We start from the raw sequence: 22,048 nt of genomic DNA on the forward strand, positions 1-22,048 counted from the left end.
GACAACAGCAGGGCATGGAGGCTGTGGCCTTCCCTTGATGGTGCCTCCTGGCATTGGTAATTAAGAGGTTTACTGCCAAATGTAGAGGCTCCCTTCAGTCACCATGGCGCATAGCCACTGGTAGACTTATCCTTCATGAATATGTCTAATCCCCTTTTAAAGCTGTCTATGCCTGTGGCCATCACTACATCCTCTGGCAGAGAATTCCACATTTTAATGATGATGTTGCAGGAGCATCGTCTTTGCACACAGAAGGTCCCAGGTTCGGTCTCCAACATCTCTAATTAAAGGATCTCAAGTCGCAAGCGTCTTGGGAAAGGCCATTCTCTGGTTAAGATCTTGGAGAACTACAGGCAGTCAACACAGGTGATTGTGAACTGGCTGGGCCAGTGGCCTGGTTCAGTATGCCATGTCGTCACGTGGTATTGACAAGCTGGCCTTCTTTGCATTCGTTGAATGAACTTTTTCAGTCCGCAGGCTATCCTCTCCCAAACACAGGCCTCGGTCATTCATGGCCCGAGCAGCAGTTGATGTCACAGGATGTTCGTGAGAATTTTGGAAAGGGTTGGGAAGTTAGGCAGAATGGCAGCCAGGAGGTATAGGCATAAGGAAGAGGAGATCCAGAAGCAAGAATGCATGGAATACCTCCAGGATGGCCAAGGGTAGGAGGAAAGAATTGTCTTGTCAGACGGGTCTTCTTTCAGGAAAAGCTTCCAGGACACCATGGAGCTGTGGTAAATGAGAGCTTGATTAATTGATTAATTAGGCCTGAGACCACAATTGTCTACTTTGAGAGGCAGCAGATCTTAGGGATCCCAATTCCCCCCGGCCCGTTCCCCGGTGCCACCGGATCGGGTCCCAGGGGGAACTCCACCCCGATATGCACATCACCCGGAAGTGATGCAAGCATGCCGGGGGCGGGGCCACAGCCATACAAGGGAAAACTCTATGGTTTTCCCTTGTATGGCCATGGCCCCGCCCCCAGCGTACCTGGCGTCCTCCCGTCACTTCCAGGTGATGTGTGTGTGGCACGCGCACACAAAGCGCAGGCACACAAGTCGCCGGCTGGGAGCCCCCCGCTCCCGGCAAAGATAGACTTGGCAACCCTAGCAGATCTACAGGAGGAGACCTTTCTCATCACCTATTAAATGTTCTTAAAATGGAGATTCTGGGGATTGACGCTGAACCCTTTGCATGCAAACCAAATGTTTTATCATCAAAGAAGAAGAGTTGTTTCTTATACTCTCCTTTTCTTTGCCCTAAGGGATCTCAAAGCAGCTTACAATCGCCTTTCCCTTCCTCTCCCCACAACAGGCACCTTGTGAGGAGGGCTGAGAGAATTCTGAGACAGCGGGCTTCGTGGGGAATCAAACCCTGTTTTCCAAACTAAGAGTCCACCACTCTTAGCCACTACACTACTCTGGCTCCTGCTAGCCGCAGCCCCACCCCATGAATGGAGGGGAAAAGGAAGGGAAGAAGAAGAAGAACATTGGGTTTATACTCCGCCCTTCACTTGGAGTCTCAGAGCAGCTTACAATCTCCTCTCCCTTCCCCTCCCCACAACAGACACCCTGTGAGGTAGGTGGGGCTGAGAGGGCTCTTTTGAGGACTGCTCTTGAGAGAGCAGCTCTGAGATAACTTGTGACTGACCCAAGGTCACACCAGCAGCTGCATGTGGAGGCGTGGGGAACCAAACCCAGGACGGTTGCAGACTGTGAACTAAGAAGTCAGAGGGCAATAGGATCATTGGGTCTAGGTTTTAAAACCTGAACTCTTCCAGTTAGGACTGGCGATCCACCTGGCGTTGTGACCCACAACCCAAAGGACCAATAAGGAGAGGACCAGTAAGCTAACTTGCCCACACTACTAAAAGTTTTAACTTCTTTACTTTGCAACACCCATTTGATCCAACAGGATGTCCGTGGGAAAACAAGTGCTGTTGAGTGACGATTAGAGAATGATTTGAGATCAGTATCATTCCACATCTGCTCAGGATTTGATAATGGACAGGGACTAATCCTTCCTCTGTTTCCAGGGCATGTTTTTGTTTTTAAAAGCAGAGGCACATGCCCATTTCCGTCTAGATCCCCCCTCCCCGCTCCTTGAGAGGAGTCATTCCAGTGTCTAGGTTGACTTGATATGTATTTGAGCCAAGGCACTATACAGATAGGAAGGAAACACTTTTAAATTGAGGGCAAGAGGCCAGTTTGTGGGCACAGTCACTCAACTTCGCGTGCCGTAGATTGTAAATGTTTTCATCCCCATAAACAGGCAGCGACGGAGACTTCTGAAAACAAACTTCTCAACCGGAGCAGTCTTAATCATGTTTTCCTGCACCATGGAGATTAGCCGTTTCTGTGGGCTCTCGCTCTTTAAAAAAAAAAATTAAAAAGGCAGAAAAGAACGGGATGTAAGAATGACCTACCATGGGTTTAAATTAACAGAAGCCAGGTTGCTTAGATGCTTATCGGAGTCCTTAATTATTCTTGTCTCTTCTCAAGCGGACTCCGTAGGTTTCCCACCTCAGTGCAATAAATTACTTAAAATTCTAATTATATTTTAATAGGCCCTGTGGCAAAGCAGCTGTACATAAAGATGTGACACTCCTGGTTTCAGTCCTGTACACCTTGAGATTCCTGTGCGCAGGAAGCGGCAGTCAAAGTTTCCCCATGAAGTGGAAAGTTAAGAGAACTTCACCAATCAGGGCTTCTTCTTTCAGTCATGCGCCCCAATGGATAACCTCCTTGGAGACATGGGCTGAGTAAACATAAGAGAAGCCAATGTTGGATCAGGCCAATGGCCCATCCAGTCCAACACTTTGTGTCACACAGTGGCCAAAAATACCAGGTGCCATCAGGAGGTCCACCAGTGGGGCCCATGATCTTTGGCCTCTCAGGCTCTCTCAAATTTAGCTCCCCATTTGCAAAATGGGATGAATGGTGGTTTTACCTCATCGAGTTCCCTTTCTACAAAAGCCATCTACCCTAAGAGCCACTTTGGAGTGTGAACTCTAATCTGGGAGAACCGGGTTTGATTCCCCACTCCTCCACATGCAGCTGCTAGTGTGGCCTTGGGCTGGCCATATATTCTGTAATGTACTGCCGCCATTACCACGTGCGCGGCCGTTTGAGCTCCGCGGCCAAGCGCTAACCCCAAAGCTTCGTCTGGCAAGAACAATAGAGCAGCAGATCCTAGCCCGCACCAATCACAGGGCCAGGTCCACAGCCGGGAGCCTATGAGACTCCCGGCTACTGTAAATAACCTATAGGGTCACTAGGGGTGTGTTTTGGGTGGTGGGTTTCTGTGCATATATACCGGCCTGTGTGCCGGCTTCTCTTGTCTTGTTCTGATCTAATAAAGTACTCTTTGCTGAATCACTCAATGTCTCAAGTACTTTTCATATTCTCTCAGAGCTGTTCTCTCAAGAGTAATCCTCGAAAGAGCTCTCTCAGACCCACCTACCTCACAGGGTGTCTGTTGTGGGGAGGGGAAGGGAAAGGAGATCGTAAGCTACTCTGAGACTCCTTCGGGTAGTGAAGGGTGGGGTATAAATCCAATCTCTTCTCTTCTTCTCTTGCCTCTCGAGTAACCAGGACTCTTACAATTTCAAGGGGGGATACCACTGTCTCAGCAGTAGAGAGGGACCCCAGTCCCAGAACCCAGTCTTCTGTTTGGAACTCTGGGTCCCTGTCAAAGAGCCTGGCCTAATCTTGGGCTCTGCTGGATCTCAGACTGATCCTGGCTTCCCAGGGTTGCCCTCTACAGCTCAAGTACAAAGATACTAATGAAAGAAACCCAGCGTTAGAAGGCTTTCTTGTGTTGTACTTGCTTTGCAATGCCGGGGCGTCCTTTTCCTAAGACTGCTCCCACAGTAAAAGGTAAAGGTTTCCCTTGCTCAAAAGCCAGCCGAATCTGACTCTAGGGGGTGGTGCTCATCTCCGTTTCCAATCCGAAGAGCCAGCGCTGTCCGAAGACATCTCCGTGGTCATGTGGCCAGCATGACTAGATGCCGAGGCGCACAGAACGTTCTTACCTTCCCACCTAAGTGGTACCTATTTATCTACTTGCAATTTCTTACTTTCGAACTGCTAGGCTGGCAGGAGCTGGGGCCAGAGACAGGAGCTCACTCTGTTGTGTGGCACTCGGGTCTCGAACTGCTGAACTACTGACCTTCCGGCCTGCAGTTCAGCATCTTAACCACTGAGCCACTGCAGCCCCACTCCCACAGTAGGGCTGACTTAAAAGCTACCGAGATTCAGTTCCACTAGTGTTCCTGGAAGAATGGAACTGCATGGCCCAGTCTAAAACTCCTTTCACAGCTGCCTGGATGCTGCTCGTACAACATCTCTTCGGATGGTTCTAACTACCTAGCTGGACTGCAGTCTTGGTTTAAAATGAGTTCTTGATTTGCTAGACTTGCCTCACTGGAATTCAGGTGACGTGATCAAGGAGAACAATACCTGCTTTCAGGGGTCATTTCCTAGAAAAAGAGGTGCAGGAACTCATTAGCACAACTCATTTGCATATGCCACACCCCCTGACATCACCGGAAGTGTGTCAGAAGGCAACACCCACTGCTCAGGCTCCACTGGACTGTTTTGGGTTCCTAGCTATTGGGGGGGGGAACGTGCAGATCTGTCCTCACAGAGGAGGGAGAGCTTGTACCTGAATAAAACTTGGTCTTAAAGGACTGTTTTGGACTGGCCGGGGGGGGGGGGGCTTTGCAGCTTACCTGGCTGCTTCTTGCTCTGACTGAGGGCTGCTGGGAGCAGGGGGTAAGGCTTGTTGCATGTGCCTGTCCCCTGGGCTCTTTACTGCCAGAGCTCCGCTCCTGTGCGCTCCTGCAGGAAATGACCCCTGCCTGCTTTCCTGTGCAATCCCAAGAAGAGTTACACCCTTCTAATCCCACTGAAATCAATGAGTTTAAAAGGGTATAACTGTGTTTAGACTTGCACCATTGGAGCTCTTTTGCATTCAAAGGATCACTCACTTGAGACAGCCAGAGAGATTGCTTCATTTCCAAAATGGAAGGAATCATTGGGCTTCAAGGTTGCCTAGAAGTCATGCACTCCACCCGAGAAGCCTTTTGTCTCCAATCTCACGCCTTTGGCGAAACTTTTATGGGCAAAAATTTATCTAACGTTTAATTTTTAAAGAATGCATAAAAGCAGATGACAGATTTGATGGGGAAATCAATAGCAGAGATCCATTATCGTGTCATCATTTTTTATCTTGTAATGATATCGATCCATACATTGTTGAGCAATTAAATTACCTACTTAGTTGGGAATTTAGTGATGGGGGGGCGCCAAATGAAGTTTGCCCGGGATGTTAATTACAGTTCATAATAAGATGAATTTGAATATGCAGTCGAGATCCATTACAATTCTTCTCCCAACTTTGAATGGCGATAATAGAATTTATTTTACAACTGTAGAGGAGGTTGCAAGGATTAATTAAGAGAGAACGACATCTGGGGAACCAAAAGTGAAGCACCACAATTTTTAAATGCAAATGGGGTCAAAAAGTTGAAGCTAATATGCATGTGCCTAAACACTAACTATAGCTACATTGAAATGTTGTTAAAAAAAAAACATAGGCGCAGGAGAATGTATCCTGCTTCACATTCCTAAGTGATGAAATGATTTAAAAAAAAAAACAGTCACTGGGTTTGTATTCAAAATGAATAGAGGGTGGCCAAAAGTACACATAACCAGAGGCTCTTTTTGTAGAAAAAGCCCAGCAGGAACTCATTAGCATATGAGCACAGCTCATTCGCATATTAGGCCACACCCCCATGTTACCAGAAGTGTGGTCATCCAACCACACCCACCTTTTGCTTCTTATTCTCTTTACCTTGTTTGTTGTCAAAACCCTGGGCTTTTTTTGGGGGGGGGGGGAACAGGAACGCCTTTGCATGTTAGGCCACACCCCCTAATTGTAGCCAATCCTAATGAGTTTCTGCTGTTGGGTGTGGCCTATTATGTTAATGAGTTCCTGCTGGGCGTGGCCAACTTGGGAGCCAGCCGGAACTCCGTTCCTGTGCGTTCCTGCCCAAAAATAGCCCTGACCAGAACTCAAAAGAAGTTAAGAACTTGGAACCATCTCACGGTGTTGTAAGAGGCTGCAGCTAGTGCAGAACGCTGTGGCCAGGCTGGTGATGGGCCTCCCTAAATGGGAGCACATCCAGCCTGTGCTGAAGGCACTGCACTGGCTGCCAATAGCATACCGAATCCGCTTCAAGGTGCTGGTATTGACCTTTAAAGCCCTGTATGCCCAGGGTCCGACATATCTGCAGGACCGCCTTTCCCCATACATACCCCAGCGAGCACTACGGTCAGGAACACAACATCGACTGATCGTTCCTGGCCCTAACAGGTCCTGAAAGACGGAGCTCTTCCACCAGGCTTTCAATTAGGAGCCGCCACTCCTCCTCCACCACCACCAACATCCATGGCTTTGGGTTGGCTCTGGCCCCGGGGAGGGTTTGCGTTATATTATCTCACCAAGCTGAAGATCATCGATGCCGATAAAATTGTTAGTACGCCATTTGAATCATGCAATGATTACCATCAAAGAGTATCATCACTAGCCCTTTAACTGTTAATTGTTGGACTGTTTTTAATGCTTAATGTTGTTGTTGTAAGTTGTTTACATTTTGTACATGGTTTTTATGGTACAGGGTACCAATTACTGTAAGCCGCCCTGAGCCTGCTTGCGGGGAGGGCGGGGTATAAATCAAAATAATAAATAAATAAATAAATATTAATAACCTGCCTTTTGCCAGAAAGAGTCCATGGACACACACGAAGCCGACTTCTACTGAATCAGACCATCGACCCACCAAGGTCAGTATTGTCTACGCAGATTGGCAGTGGCTCCAAACAGAGGTTTTACGCATCACCTATTGCCTGATCCTTTCAACTGGAGATGCTGGGGACTGAACCTGAGACCTTCTGCATGCTGTGGTAGATGCTCTACCACTGAGCCATGGACTCTCTCCTGAATGGAACTCTCACGTGTATCTGCCTTAGGCTGAATCAGGCCCTTGGTCCACCAAAGTCAGTATTGCCTACTCAGAAATTTGGATAAAGCTATCTGGGATCCCAAAGGTGCTGTTGAAAAGCAAAGCTTTGACCTGGCAGCAGAACACATTTTTATTTATTTATTTGAAGCATTATTTAGCTACCTTTCCTCCATATGGAGCTCGAGGCAGCTCACAATATAGGTAAAATACATATAATAAAATACATAAAAACCATAAAAAAAACAAAAATGCAGTTTACACCTATTAAATCAATCAAAAGTGCTCCTAAATAAAACCGTCTTCCTAAAGACTGAAAGTGAAGGGGCCAACCACATCTCCCTGGGGATGTTGTTACATAACCATGGGGCTGCCATGGAAAAGGTACTTTGATTGGTGGGACAGTCAGGTGGGCCTCTCCCTGTGATCTGAACTCCCAGGCAGGAAATGAAGAAGAAGAAGAAGAAGAAGAAGAAGAAGAAGAAGAAGAAGAAGAAGAAGAAGATGATGATGATGATGATGATGAAGAAGAAGAAGAAGAAGAAGATGATGATGATGATGAGACCGCCTTTCCCCACATATACCCCCAAGAGCACCTCGGTCAGGGACACAACACCACCTGGTGATTCCAAGCCACCGGGGAGGCAAAGCTTGCTGCGACCAGGGCCAGATCCTTCTCAGTGGCGGCCCCCACCTGGTGGAACGAGCTCTTGGAGGAGATCAGGGCCCTGCGGGACCTTATGCAGTTCTGCAGGGCCTGCAAGATGGAGCTCTTCCGCCAGGCTTTTATATAGGGGCCGCCACTTCTACTACTACCACCACTGAAACAACGGGGTTGGAAGTGGTCCCCGGAAGAACTGCCATAAATTTGCATGGCACTGATGCTGCTGGACTGGCTTGGACCATCGTCAGGACAATTTCACTCTAAGGAAATGATCGAGACCATCTTCAGAGCCCTAAGGAAATGATCGAGACCATCTTCAGAGACCATCTTGTTTGTATGCAGCACTTTATTTGTTTTTTCGTGATTTAATAGTTTTTACTGTTTTACATTGTTTTTATGTATGGGCTTGTGCCCCTGTGTAAGCCACCCTGAGCCCGTTCGCAGGGAGGGCGGGGTAAAAATGCAAAAAAAAATAAATAAATAATAATAAGAAGATAAGAGTTTGGATTTATACCCTGCCCTTCACTACCCAAAGGAGTCTCAGAGCAGCTTACAAACTCCTTTCCCTTCCCCACAACAGACACTCTGTGAGGTAGACGGGGCTGAGAGAGCTCTTTCGAGAACTGCTCTTTTTCAAGAACAGCTCTTATCAGAACTACGGCTTGCCCAAGGTCATCCAGCCAGGTGCAAGTGGAGGAGTGGGGAATCAAACCCAGTTCTCCCAGATTAGAGTCCGCGCACTTAACCACTACACCAAACTGGCTCTTCACATACAGTGAAGGAGGGAGGGAATTGTATAGTCCAGGTGCTCCTATCGGCAAGGCCTTATCTGTTGGTCGTCCCAAGGAAGATGTACATTTGTGGAGAAAGGCCTTTGAGGACAGAAGATTCATAATATGGGATGAATTGGTTTCTTAGGCTGAATTTGTTCAAGTATGTACTTGATGGGAAGCTGCATCCCATCCTGGGTTTGTGGGTAGGTTCCTAAGGCCCCTTAGGCTGAATTGGGCTCACTACACTGGGTTGGGTTGGGTTGTGGTGGTCACCAAATGTACACTCAGTGGAGCCCCACAGCCCCCATGCTTGTATGATCAGTACCAATTTCACCAAAGTATCTGTGTCTGACATCCTTATGCAGGTTTTCCTGAGGTTTATCACCTGGGCATTTCTGGGCATCATCGGGTTTATCAAAGACATGAGAGATATCCTTGCTTTAGCAACATGGCTTAGGTGACGGATAGTCTCATTACCAACTGTTCTCTGATCCCAGGGATGAATGGGCCATGTTTCCTCCATTAAGTCATCTATCAGTTGTACATACACATCTCTTTCTGTTCAGCAAGGTCTTGATGGATGTGGCAGAATGAAAAAAATGGCAGGTGCCATTTTCCACTTTCTTCGCTAGGCTTTCATTTTATGGAGCAATTTCCTGGGCTTCCCCAGCTACAGTCATCAAACTCTGTGAAGTTCTGCAGATTTGTTGTTTCTCCGCTTCGAATGGACAGGACTATTAGTATTTAACTTTTCACCCAGCGCTGCTCAGAAGTGACACCGTTTGCTGTGTGCCGATGGATATAAGATCCAGAACACAAACTAAGGATGAAGACATTTTCCTGTATTCCTTGCTTCCAGGCTTCACAGTTGAACCTGACTGGCTACCACCAGATTAGATGGACCTTTGGCCTGATCCATCAAGGTTTTCACTATGTCCTTCCAGTCTCTCCACTGTGGTTATCAACAAATTGACCCATGGTCTGACTGAAAAAGGGCCATGGTGGCTCAGAGGTTAAGATGCTGAGTTGCAGACTGGAAGGCCAGTAGCTTGGCAGTTCGAGACCTGAGCTCCCGCCTCTGGCCCCAGCTCCTGCCAACCTAGCAGTTTGAAAGCAAGAAATTGAAAGTAGATAAATAGGTACTACTCTGGTGGGAAAGTAATACCATTCCATGCACCTCAGCATTTAGTCATGCTGGCCACATGACCACGGAGAAGTCTTCAGACAGCGCTGGCTCTTCGGCTTGGAAACGGAGATGAGCACCACCCCCTAGAGTCAGATTCAACTGGCTTCGAGCAAGGGAAACCTTTACCTTTACCTGACTGAATACAAGAACGTTTCAGGTATGTGTTCCTGGTATGAGCCCATAAGCTCCAGTCCTGCTTTCCCATTCTCTAAGCAACTGAACATTCCACCATGTTGCTAGGGTTGGGTTCCAGTTTCTCTGTCTTTGCTGTTTCATCCTGAAAATCATTTCAATTTCTCTGAAGGGGAATTTAAAGCAAGTACTAAGCTCACGGAAGCTGTAATATTTTCTGTACAGTTCTTGATGTGTGTTTGACATGTGTATATCAATATGCAATTGTCTATGATTAATATGTTACTGATTATTTATGCATCATGTTTGATTGGTGGAGTATATATGATTATTTTCACACTCATCATGTAGGGTCATTTTTCTTTTGAACATTTTGATACAGGTTTCCTAGAGAACCTGCTCCATCTATTTTGGGGGGTTTCTTTTCCACTCCATTTTGGGTTCCCTCAGACTGATTTCCTCCTTCATAACTTTTTAAATTTAGATAACAACATCAAATTATAAAATATACAAATACAATTAATTATAGAAAACAATAATCAGAATCGTGGCTACTTAATAATACAACTAAGACATCTTAGCTTCAATAGACCATAATTTACAACTAGCTAAACTAATGTAATAATCTACCTAACCGATTTAATAATTTGTTTCAGTTCTCAATATCAAAGAATTCTGAACTCTTCCCCCCCCCCCTAATCTACAAAACTACAGGGTCAGGATAATGGAACAACCTAAAATAAAGTAACAAGGATCCATAATACAGACATATTTATTTATTTACATATAAGGTTATTGATACATCTCTGTTTTCTGAGTAGTAGAACATGAAGATTACTAATGCAAAAATGTCAAGCAAGCAATCACAGTATCTTTAACTAAGGTGTAAATATCATAAAATTAAAGTTACGCATTAAAAATAAACAACAGGGTATCAATCTATTTTGTAATTTCCTTTCCTCTTATCAAAGTCCAAATTAATTTTTAGTTCTGCTTCAGGATAGGATCAGAGAGTTTTGCCAGACTCTTTGTGATGGTATCGCACCTTTCCTCCTCCTCCTCCTCCTCCTCTTCTTCTTCTTCTTCTTCTTCTTCTTCTTCTTCTTCTTCTTCTTCTTCTTCTGTCTTTGTTCTCCTCCACTTTCTCAGGTCCATCTTTCGCTTTCTGTTGTTGCTTCAGGAACATCCGCTTTATTTCTTTCTCACTGAAATTTCCTTGAGTTCTTTTGCAATGTATCCAGCTTGAGATTAAGGTTGGTCATCTGGTCCAGTAGAGGGCGCAAAGCTACAGCAGTCAGTTTGGGAAAGTCTGTGGTTACTTCCGGTCTGGTGACCAGTGATGCTGTGCTGACAGTTCGTATTGTAAGTTTCGCTTTCAACACCATTTTTTCTGCTTGCTGCATCATTGTTTATACAAGAGGAAAGTTTTAAAGTTCTCCGTAAATCTGGAATTTATCGCTTTCTTGCTGGTCCACTGCACACTTCATCGTAATCCGCTTCCTTCGAGTCGCCCTTTCAGCCACCCGCTTTAAACACAGTCATTTTGGGATCGGGCATTACCTGATCCTTTACCTGACTGAATACCTTCCACTTGTTTGGGTCTTTGGGGCAGCTTTACTAGTAAATATTTATCGATTGTTTGCTGGATCATGGCTTCACTCACATTTGTACTTGTGTTTGCTTGGTATATAGAGATAATCATTTCTCGGGATCCTTGTATGCTCTGTCTGTTTTGTGCCTCTTGGTGCCATGCTGGCTCCATGCCATGGGGGCCTATCAGGACAAAAAAGTGCCTCAATCCTTTGGCTTCCGCCTTGGGAGAGGCACCTCTCGCACCACAGGCTGAGACCCCCCTACAAGGGGTCTGCGGGGGTCAAAGATCAACTCGGACGCCCCCATTGGCAGGTTTGCGGGGCGCTCACATCAGAGCTGTGATGGAGCACACCCGCTCTGCGAGTCGCCAAAACCGGAAGTCTAAAGAATTCTGAACTCTTGTACCCCTCACTATATTTTGAGATTTTTGCAATAGTTTATTTTAATAACTTTTACATTTCTTTTACTTCATTTAACCACTCTTTTTTGTGTGGCCTTAATTTTGATTTCCAAATTTTGGCAATAACCATTTTCATAGCCATCAATAAATATAAAGCAATAGTCTGATATCGTTTTGGAATAGTCACCATATAGTTAAGCAGACAAGTTCTATCCTTTTTCTCAAGTTCATACCAAAGGCCAATTACATTGAATTCTTAATGCCCCCAACTTTCTGTCCCCCATGTATTTTTCAAAGCGGTTTGTGCACGATAATTAAAAATCATAGGTTCAATTAGCACAAGGGAAAAGTGAAACAGAACTGAGGATTTCCATGGATGAAATAGCAAGGATGAAAAATTCAGATCCATCCCTATTGTCAACACCCATTTCAAGTCAAAATCCGGAACCAAGGGAGGTTCTTGATACAGGGGTTAATTTGAATCAGACATCACCAGGTTTCAAAACACACACTGAAAAGTGTATGAATGATCTGTTTAAACTAGGGACGCTGGTCTCTAGGTGGGACCTGGGGATCCCCCGGAATTACAGCTCATCCCCATACTAAAGATATCAGTTCCCCCGGACAAGATGGAAGATTTGGAGGGTGGACTCTATGGGATTGTGCCCCATTGAGGTCCCTGTCCTCCCCAGGCTCCATCCCCAAATCTCCAGGAGTTTCTGAAACTAGATCTGGCCACCCTGCCCCTCTATCCCCCACACCACTGGTGGCCAGAGGGACCTAGCAACCCTATTCTAAATATATGCCGAGTGCCTTTTGCTCAGCAATGACAAATCCCTGGCAAATTCCATTTGTCTGCGTCTGACAGTGTGACCGCCTTCGCTGAGGACATGTCTTCCAGGCATTTCTCGAGTCTTTGCAGGTATCTCTGAAGAAAATTTGCATTGGCTTCTCTTAATAAAACACATGACATTAATAGTGATGGACTCGTTTGTTTTGCAATGGTGCTCCCGGGAAAAACAGATTTCAGATCGCAAATTCTAAGCATATCCTTGAAACTGATTTTTATTTTAGAAAAGGGGGTCAGTCTTAAGTCTTTCCAGACGGCGGTCCTGAGCTGCTCAACATGAACTTCCTAATCTATCTTTGGCTTGTCAGGATGGTCACTCGAATGATCCACCGCTGAAAAAACGAGATGTGAAGTGCTGCTGTCTGCCTTGAGAAAAATTCATTCACAGATGCCGACCGTTATAAAAGGTGTACTTAAGTTTACCTTCATGGCTGAAAGCTTGCAAGATAAATTTCTGCTCCAAGAACCTAGTACTGTCGGAGAATACTAAAATGCAAGAACAGTACGATATGTTCATGATGCATAAGGCTGAAGTGGAGGCTGAACTCTGGGAGGAGGCTGGCAGACAGACCAGCATTAGCTGTGAAACACCATCTAGGGGACCCCAGATCAGCCACCCTGTTTTCACCTTCCCAAGAAAAGCAGAATGTATTAATCACCTGGTGAGTCTACAGTTGCCAACTCTGGGTTGGGAAATTCCTGGAGATTTGAGGGTGGCTCCTGCAGAGTGATCTGCAGACTGACTTACTTTGGTCGTGTCATGCAGAAGAACTCACTAGAAAAAGCAATTATGCTGGGATTGGTTAGTGGCAAAAGGAAACCGGACTGCCAAAGAACACGGTGGCGAGACACCATAAAAGTCGACACCAGCCTGAGCATGGAACGACTCAAAGTCAAATACCTTTTATTGGCATACAATATTAAAATAAACATTTCCCAGTATTAATACAATCCTGTAAAGATTATAAAATGGATAATCATGGTAAACCATCCCAAGGACATGTCAGGCCTATAGCATACCTCAGGTTGTCACAAGATAGATTTGACCATACAGCAGATAGCTGAGTCGTACACTAAATTGAAATCTGAACTTTTAAACTTAAGTTTTTAAAATTATAAATTAAGAATCATTAATATGCTCAGAGTCATTCTTCCGTTTTATAAAACCAGAAAAAATGTGTGAGAGGATTTTATGATGAGGACCTCAGCCTTGATTTGGTAGAGTCATGGAAAGACTGTATCACATGTTTTCATGAAACATTCTCCAAATTGTATTGGTACTGGAATTATATTCTACTCAGTGCAAAGATTGCTACATTTCTCTCGTATCTTCCCCTCTTTTATAAAGATATTTTGAGTCAAAAGCCACCCCAGTTGAAGAAAAAGAAGAAGAGAAGAGACTGGATTTATACCCCGCCCTTCACTACACAAAGGAGTCTCAGAGCGGCTTACAAACTCCTTTCCCTTCCCCTCCCCACAACAGACACCCTGTGAGGTAGGTGGGGCTGAGAGAGCTCTGACAGAAACTGCTCTTTTTCAAGAACAGCTGTGCCAGAGCTACGGCTTGCCCAAGGTCATCCAGCCAGGTGCATGTGGAGGAGTGGGGGATCAAACCCGGTTCTCCCAGATTAGAGTCCACGCACTTAACCACTACACCAAACTGGCTGACCACAGGGCCGTATTAACCCATGGTCAGGTGGGCCCCTAGGCTTTCAGGTATTTTGGGGGCCTTCCAGCACTTCAATCTTTCACCCCACTACAGCTGACAGCCCGACCTTGGTAGGGTAGGGATTAGACTGCAGTACATAGCCCTATGTCCATTTTGAGGCTCTCCTCGAGAAATCTATTCGCAATGTTTACAGGCTGTTTGTGAAGAGAAAATAACAGTGCCTCAGCTAAAAATATATTATGGGCCCCTAGTCCCTCCGGGGGGCCCTAGGCTTCAGCCTAGTCAGTCTTATGGATAATACAGCCCTGGCTGACCATAGAGCAATAGAAGCATGTAGCTTCCCTTTTGTTACTCTAATATATACTCTGATTTACATGAATTCGTAATTTTTTCCCCACAGCACATAAATACACCAGGAACAAAATGTGGTTTCCCCCCCCTCCTGGTATCTGTCCTTTAGTCGGTAATTAAGTCTGCACAGATACTAGTGTGTTTTAGGCAGATATTATCCAAGTCTTCGCAAAGGACCCAAATTATTCACATAATTTATCATCATGCCATCTTGAATACTAACGCAACTCTCCTTGATTAGAATTGTCAAAAGGCGTTTTCCCTGCTGTCCTGCTAAGGAACTTTTTTTTCTCTCCCTGACAGATGCTGCCTTTCATATTACCTACAAAAGAATCTCTTAAGCTTCATTCCTTGCGGTTTTTCTTTGGCCCTGAAGTATCATAACACAACAAAGGTGTCTTCTAACCCTCTCTTTCTCCCCGCTGAATAGATTTTGACAAAAGCAAGCCTTTTATTAATGTGGTAACACTCTTATCTTGACTTTAGGAGGGGGGGGGAACCCTGTCATTAAAAATAAAAAAAGAATAAAACTACCAGTCTTTCCTCCACTCATTTGTGTAAAATTCAGATGCGACGCGGCCTGCTAGTGACACACTGTATCCCTCAAGAGGAATGCCAAGAATGCCTTTGAATTTCAAAGAGAGTAGATATGGGCTAATGTTCCATATTTTTCTTTTCATATTTGTTTATAGTGTTGCCTGAGGTATCTGCTTTGTACTGTTGCCTTTGTAGAGTCCTTTGTATTGATGCAAATTGTACAGCATGTATATCTAATTGATGCCGAGTAATTGATAACTGAATATTCATATAATGCTGACACAGAATTTTATTTATTTATTTATTTTATTTATTTTGGGATTTATATCCCGCCCTACCCATACGGCCCAGGGCGGCAAACAAGCGGCAGCGCCGAGAATAAAACATGTTACATTAAAACCCTAATAAATACAAACTAAAATGGTGCTCTACAATCATTTTAACAGTTCAATTTGAAAGACCAAGACGGTCGATGTCCCTCACTGGCGGCCGAATGATATACAAAAACAGGAACGCCAAAGTAATGTTCCTCTTGTGGGCAACATCCGCCCTCGCCAGGGCCAGGTAGGTGGTAAATCGGGCCACGATGGTGGTATAGTGGCCACGGCAGCGGCTCCTACTCATAAGCCTGGCAGAAGAGCTCCGTCTTGCAGGCCCTGCGGAACTGTGTAAGGTCCCGCAGGGCCCGGATCTCTGCCGGGAGCTCATTCCACCAGGTAGGAGCCGCCACCGAAAAAGCCCTGGCCCTGGTTAGTGCAAGCTTGGTGTCCCAGGGGCCTGGAACCTCAAGGAGGTCCAGGCTCCCTGATCGCAGCGCTCTTGGGGAAACATACGGGAGGAGGCGGTCCCTCAGGTAGGCTGGACAATATTGACGACAATACTGGGAAGTGCCATGATGAGGCATTCAAAATCACCCCTAAAAGATACAGTTTCTGACATTCAAGAAGATCAGGCCAATGGGAGAAAGCGGAGGGGACGGATGGACATTGCCTTCTACCAACCCAACATACCACGTACCGTGCACAGATGATTATAACATATCACAAATAATTTTATATTTTTTGAAAAATATTTTTACAATAATTTCTACATATATAATAAATCCGGGGTCGTTTCATAGAAAAAGAGCTAGGGGAACTCGTTAGCATAACTCATTAGCATATGCCACACCCCCTGACATCATAAGGCCCGGCGGTGGGCCTGCAAGGCCGGCGGGAGTGCGAGGAAGCCCGGCCAAGGCCCTCCCTGGCCCTAGGCAGGCAGGGGTGGGGAGAGGCTGGGAGGAAGCAACTTACCCTTCCTCTTCTCCTGCCTCCTCCTGGCTGAATGAGGGCCAGAAGCGGGGCGGCCGGAAGCAGGGGGTCGGGCTTCGTCATGTGCCCCGCCCCCCTGCACCTCACCCGGGGGAACTGCGATCCCCCGTGATCCCCCCTGAATCGACCTCTGTAATAAATCATCTTAATCAAAAATATCAAAAATCATCTCCAAGAATCTCAAAAGCTATTGTACAACCTTTAATAATGGTCCTCCTCTGTTAAATAAAAGTTTCAAAAGGGAGGACTCCTTAAAGTCTCTTTATAACATGTGCTCTTGTCTTCCTCCTACAGAGGTCCAGATATCTTTCTGTTTCCGAATCTTCCTCAGGGAGTTCAACAATAATTTTCAGCACAAGGTTGCCACGTACCAAAGTTTTAATCCAAAATTCTCTTCAATGAACGCTGAAAAAAATTTTTTTTAATGAGCTACAAGCCTCCTCCAAAGTGAAAAGCACGTTCCTGTGCACGGTACTTGTTGTATGTTGGTTTTCCTACTTACCGTGGGTTCTTGTTTGGTTTTGTGGTCTACCAACCCAAAGCAGAATGCTACAATAAAAATGGAAGAAGAATCCAAATAGATTTTAATCAAGCAACTGAATTTTAGGGAAATAACCAACGGGTTGCAAAGAACAAATCATCAAACAAAATATTTATAAATGACTAATAAAGAATATCTGACCTGGACATCTGATAGCCAGAACAACACGGTTCAGCTTTTACATTTCAGTTGCCCTGCTTTTAAACATTCCCGGCTAATGTAGCCACACCCACTGTACACATACCAACCAATAAGGTTGTTCACATAAGGACCAATCACGGCCGTTCCCACTCAGGGAGCTTGCTGCGCAGTGATTGGCTTGTTACTTCCTGGGCTAGCAATACCATTGGATGGATTTGGATCCTAGCCCAGGATGAAGCTTAACATTACAAGTTAATGAGATGTTTCACATACATCATGCATTGCATGGCAGCTTTGGAATACACTACAGCCCCTGACCTGGACGGCCAAGGCTAGCCTGATCTCATCAAATCTCAGAAGCTAAGCAGGGTTGACCCTGGTTAGTACTTGGATGGGAGACCACCAACGAAGGACCAGGGTCGCTATGCAGAGGCAGGCAATGGCAAGCCACCTCTGTTAGTCTCTTGCCTTGAAAACCCTACAGGGGTCACCATAAGTTGGCAATGACATGACAATGCTTTACACACAATAAAGAATAATGTCCTGTCCCCGGTGCATACTGCCCACATAAGGTCAGAAACAGCAGGGCTTCTGAAACTGCTCCTCCGGTCAAACAGGGTCTTCTCATTTGCAGCACCAAATATAACGCTCTGTTACTGGAGGTAGAAATACAGTACAATGACAAGAAAGGACAGATCAAAATGTCCTTTAGGTGAAACATGTGAACATGAACAGGGATATCAAATGACTGTCGATAAAAATCTCTAAAGAGCATTTTGTGCACATCCAAGCACTGGGGGTGGGGGGTGGGGGGTGAATCAAGCTTGTTTTGGCACAATAAATACCCTTCAAACCAAAAAGGTTACTTTCACAATAAACACTAGAACACACCTCTGGTTACATAGGGTTGGATCTTACCATTAGCAAGTGAAATGTGCTATAGTGGTAGTGGATCGTTCCCTGCTTTCTCCTTTCCCCAGGAGCCCCTCAAGACTCATGATGAGCCATTTCTGAGGCCTGTGGGAGGTGCCATGGGCAAAAATGACAAGAGTCCAAGGGCTGAGTGAGAGAGGGAATCTGGAAAAACCATTCCTTCCTCCTGCTGGGCCAAATGCCAAGCATTCTCTGCTGCCCTTCCTCTGAAAAGGGACGGAAAGAGGTAGGGGGATTTTTGGGGATGGGCAAGAACCAATCCACGAATGAAAGTTCATGATGAATTTTGGCGGGTTCATGGTTACAGAAGAGCTGCCAGAAACTTCCATGCATTTTAAAGCAGTTTGTGGCAGTCTGTGGTGAGCAGAAAGCAGGGTTTTTCATGGCTCGGACAGCAGGGCTTTAAATGGCTCTGCTGTTTTTCATGGGGAATGGAGAGCAGACATTTAACCCCCCCAAGTTCTGCTCCCCGCAAAAAAAGTGGCAGGGAGCAAAAAGCAGCGGTCATAAACTGATATAAACCGGTTCGGTTTGCAAACCAACCTCCCGGTTTATATCAGTTCATGGTTCGGCCACGAACCAAATCAAACTCCCAAAATGTGGTTCCTGCCGATCCGTAGGGATTTCTCCTGATTTCCCCTGCTCATTACAGCCTCTCATCCACCTTGACGTTTACCCATAAGGCTCCTCCAGCTCCTCCCAACTGGTATTTCAAGTTTCCTCAGGGACTGCGGGGGAGGACAGGGATAGATCCACTCCTATAAGTGTCTTGCACCTGTAGTTCATAGGTCCGATCCATAGCTTCCAGAACCTAAGCTCTATACATCTCAGATGACAATGGCTTCTTCAAGTTCTAAATTTTTGGCAAAAATCTTAGTTGTTTTAGCCTGTCCTAATCGGTTCTCCTAAATGAGACTATCTGCTATATATTTTGAGCCCGCTTACCCAGCAATCAACACGCTGTTGGATAGCAATAAATTACCCGCTCTCTTTTTAATCAGCTGTGATATCTACATTTTTAAAAAAAATTGTTGCTCTATTTGATTTTTCATAAATTAGGCTTCAAGTAGCTTTTATTACTGTGGGGAAAAAAAGACATGTCAGAGTCTTTCAAAGAGCTCTGCATATTGAATAAACAAAGATCTTAAAGAATATCATCAGTGGACCACTTATGACTTACCAGAATCGATTAAGAGACACCCTGAAGCTCATTATTCTATCTGCCATGGCAAACACATCCTTGTATGTGGAAGAGTTCCGACTGAAATGAAGACCTGTGCTCAAAGGTGGGCACATTTCATGCATATGGAAAGCCATGGTACGCATTCAAAATGTAGACTGGATGGCATCGCTGCATTGTTTTGATTTTCAGTATACATCAACTGTGAAAAGATGACGGGATACCCATGCTTTTCTTGTTGAAGGTCTTGGGATCAGTTCCTGGCATCTCCTGAAAAATGATCTCAGATAGCAGACGGTAAGAGAGATCTTTTTTCTTTCTTTTCTTTTTTTTGCCTGAGATCCTGGAGAGATTATTCCAACATTTGAGACAATACTGAGCTTGATGGACCAAAGATTTGACTTGAGATAAGGCAGTTTCATACATTCGCTTATCCAAAAGAAGTTATGATTCAACAGCAGAGGACATGCTTGGTAAATCCTGGTATCTCCAGTTAAAGGAACACACATAGGGTAGCTGATTCTGGCTCAGGAAATTCCTAGCAATTTGGGGGCAGAGCATGGAGAGGGCAAAATTTACTGTAGGGGAAAAGCTTAGTGGGGATGTGATGCCTTAGAACCCAACTTCCAAAGCTGCCAGTTCCCCCGGGCAAACATATCTAAGTAGACTGGAAATCGTAATTCGAGGGGAACTCCATGCCCCTCCTGGGGGTGTATTTATTTATTTATTTGATTTTTATCCCACTCCTTCCCCCACCCAGGAGGGCTCAGGGTGGCTTCCAACAACTAAATACAATAAAATCAGCATCACAGTTTAAACCAGACTTTACCGTTAAGACTTAAGGATTAGTTTCTTGTATCGTATCAGATGGCATCCCAACAAGCCTTCAGAGGTGTATAACTAAGGGGTCAGCCAGTACAGCGAGATCTGTGGCCCAACAATGGGGAGGCCAGGACCATTGTCCTCAACCATATGCCTAGTGGAACACCTTGGTCTTACAGGCCCTGCGGAACTGAGCCAAGTCCTGCAGGGTTCGAGTTTCACTAAACAGAGAGTTCCAACAGGTTGGTCGAGGACAGCCAGACCGTTCTGGGGCCAGGGGCTACCAATAAGTTGTTACTAGATGAGCGTAACGCCCTCTGAGGGGTGTGTAGGGAGAGGCAGTCCCGTAGATCCAATGGTCCCAGACAATGTTCCCTCTAAGCTGAGTTAGTGTGAGCCAGCTCACAGTTTTTTTAGCCTTCAGCTCACACATTTTTGTCTTAGGAAGGATGGCTCTAGAGCAAACTAAGTTACTCAGTGGTCAAATTGCTTGCTCACCATTTTAATGCCAGTAGTTCACAAAGTAGAATTTTTGCTCACAAGACTCCGCAGCTTAGAGGGAGCATTGGTCCCAGACCATTTAGGGCTTTGAAGGTAAGTACCAAAACCTTGAAACTGATTCAGTACTCAATCGGTAGCCACTGCTGCCGGTAGAGCATGGGTTGTATATGTGCTCTCAAGGGGGGTCACAGTAAGGACCTGCACTGCTGCTTTGTGGACCAATTGAAGTTTCCAGTTGTCAGCTAGCTGCCATATCTGTGTAGTCTACCCTTCCCTCTTCCCGCCTTGCTTGCAGCTCAGCAGCTTGCCGTAAACATGCCAGGGAGCCGTGGGAGCTAGACGCCATTATCAGTCTGGCCTTGTGCATTAGAGAGGGCTTGGAGTCCACATTTGGTGTGAATTTTTCTGCTCTCAGGAAACCATGGGAGTCTCCCGCTCATTATGTAATCACCCGCTGGGAGTCTTCCCGCGCGCGTGCGCTCGAAGTTCATTTGCTTAGCTAATTGCCTTGCCCAGCTGTATGTATTGGGATGTTCCTACCTTCTAGTTATTCCTAACAATAATCCTGTGGACATGGTACCAGTCTTGTACACTAATAAAGCATAACGCTTCTTGAGAAACGTGTGTGAAGAGTTACTTGCTGTGGAACCTGACACCAGAGCAAGCCCTGTGTACAGTGTGTTAAAGTAGTCTAATCTAGAGGTGACCGTTGCATGGATCACTGTGACCAGATCAGAGGAGGACAAGTAAGGGATCGGTTGCTGGGCTTGGTGGAGATGGAAAAACACTGTCCTGGCTATATTTGTAACCTGAGCCTCCAACAGAAGGAAGGCATCAAGGATCACACACAACCTCATGATGGAGAAAACTGGTATTATCTGTACTCCGTCAATGTGGGGAGTTGAATTCCCTGACCTGGGCCCCACAACCTAGCGACAGGACTTCTGTCTTCGATGGGTTCAATTTCAGACGGCTCTGTTTTAACAGTCCCACCAGAGCCTCCAGACAACTGGCGGGATCTCCTAGGACAGTATCTCGTCAGCCGTCCATTAACAGATACAACTGGGTGTCATCCACATATTGATGACACCCTAGCTTGAAACTCCTGTCTAACTGGGCGAGAGGGTGCATGTCGATAAATAAATAAATAAATAAATAAATCTTTCAGTTTATTAATCACTCAATCCTGCAGAGCTTGCTGGCTCTGAGCGATTTACAGTTACTCCATTACACACGGGACTAACAATGATTCAAGGAGTAAGGGAGGACAACATATAATCTTTAAATCACACACGTTCGCAGCCGACGGGGAGTTTTGTTCAGCTGTAAGGTCAGATGTGTTCCAACGGCATTTTTCCCTCGGCGTGGCTTGATGACGTCAGCTTTTTCAGTACTGCTTCAAGTTGCAGCACAGCACTGCCACCGCCTGGCCGGACGG

Source organism: Gekko japonicus, unplaced genomic scaffold (assembly GCF_001447785.1).
Source record: "Gekko japonicus isolate JY-2015 unplaced genomic scaffold, Gekko_japonicus_V1.1 scaffold2170, whole genome shotgun sequence".
NCBI lineage: Eukaryota > Metazoa > Chordata > Lepidosauria > Squamata > Gekkonidae > Gekko > Gekko japonicus.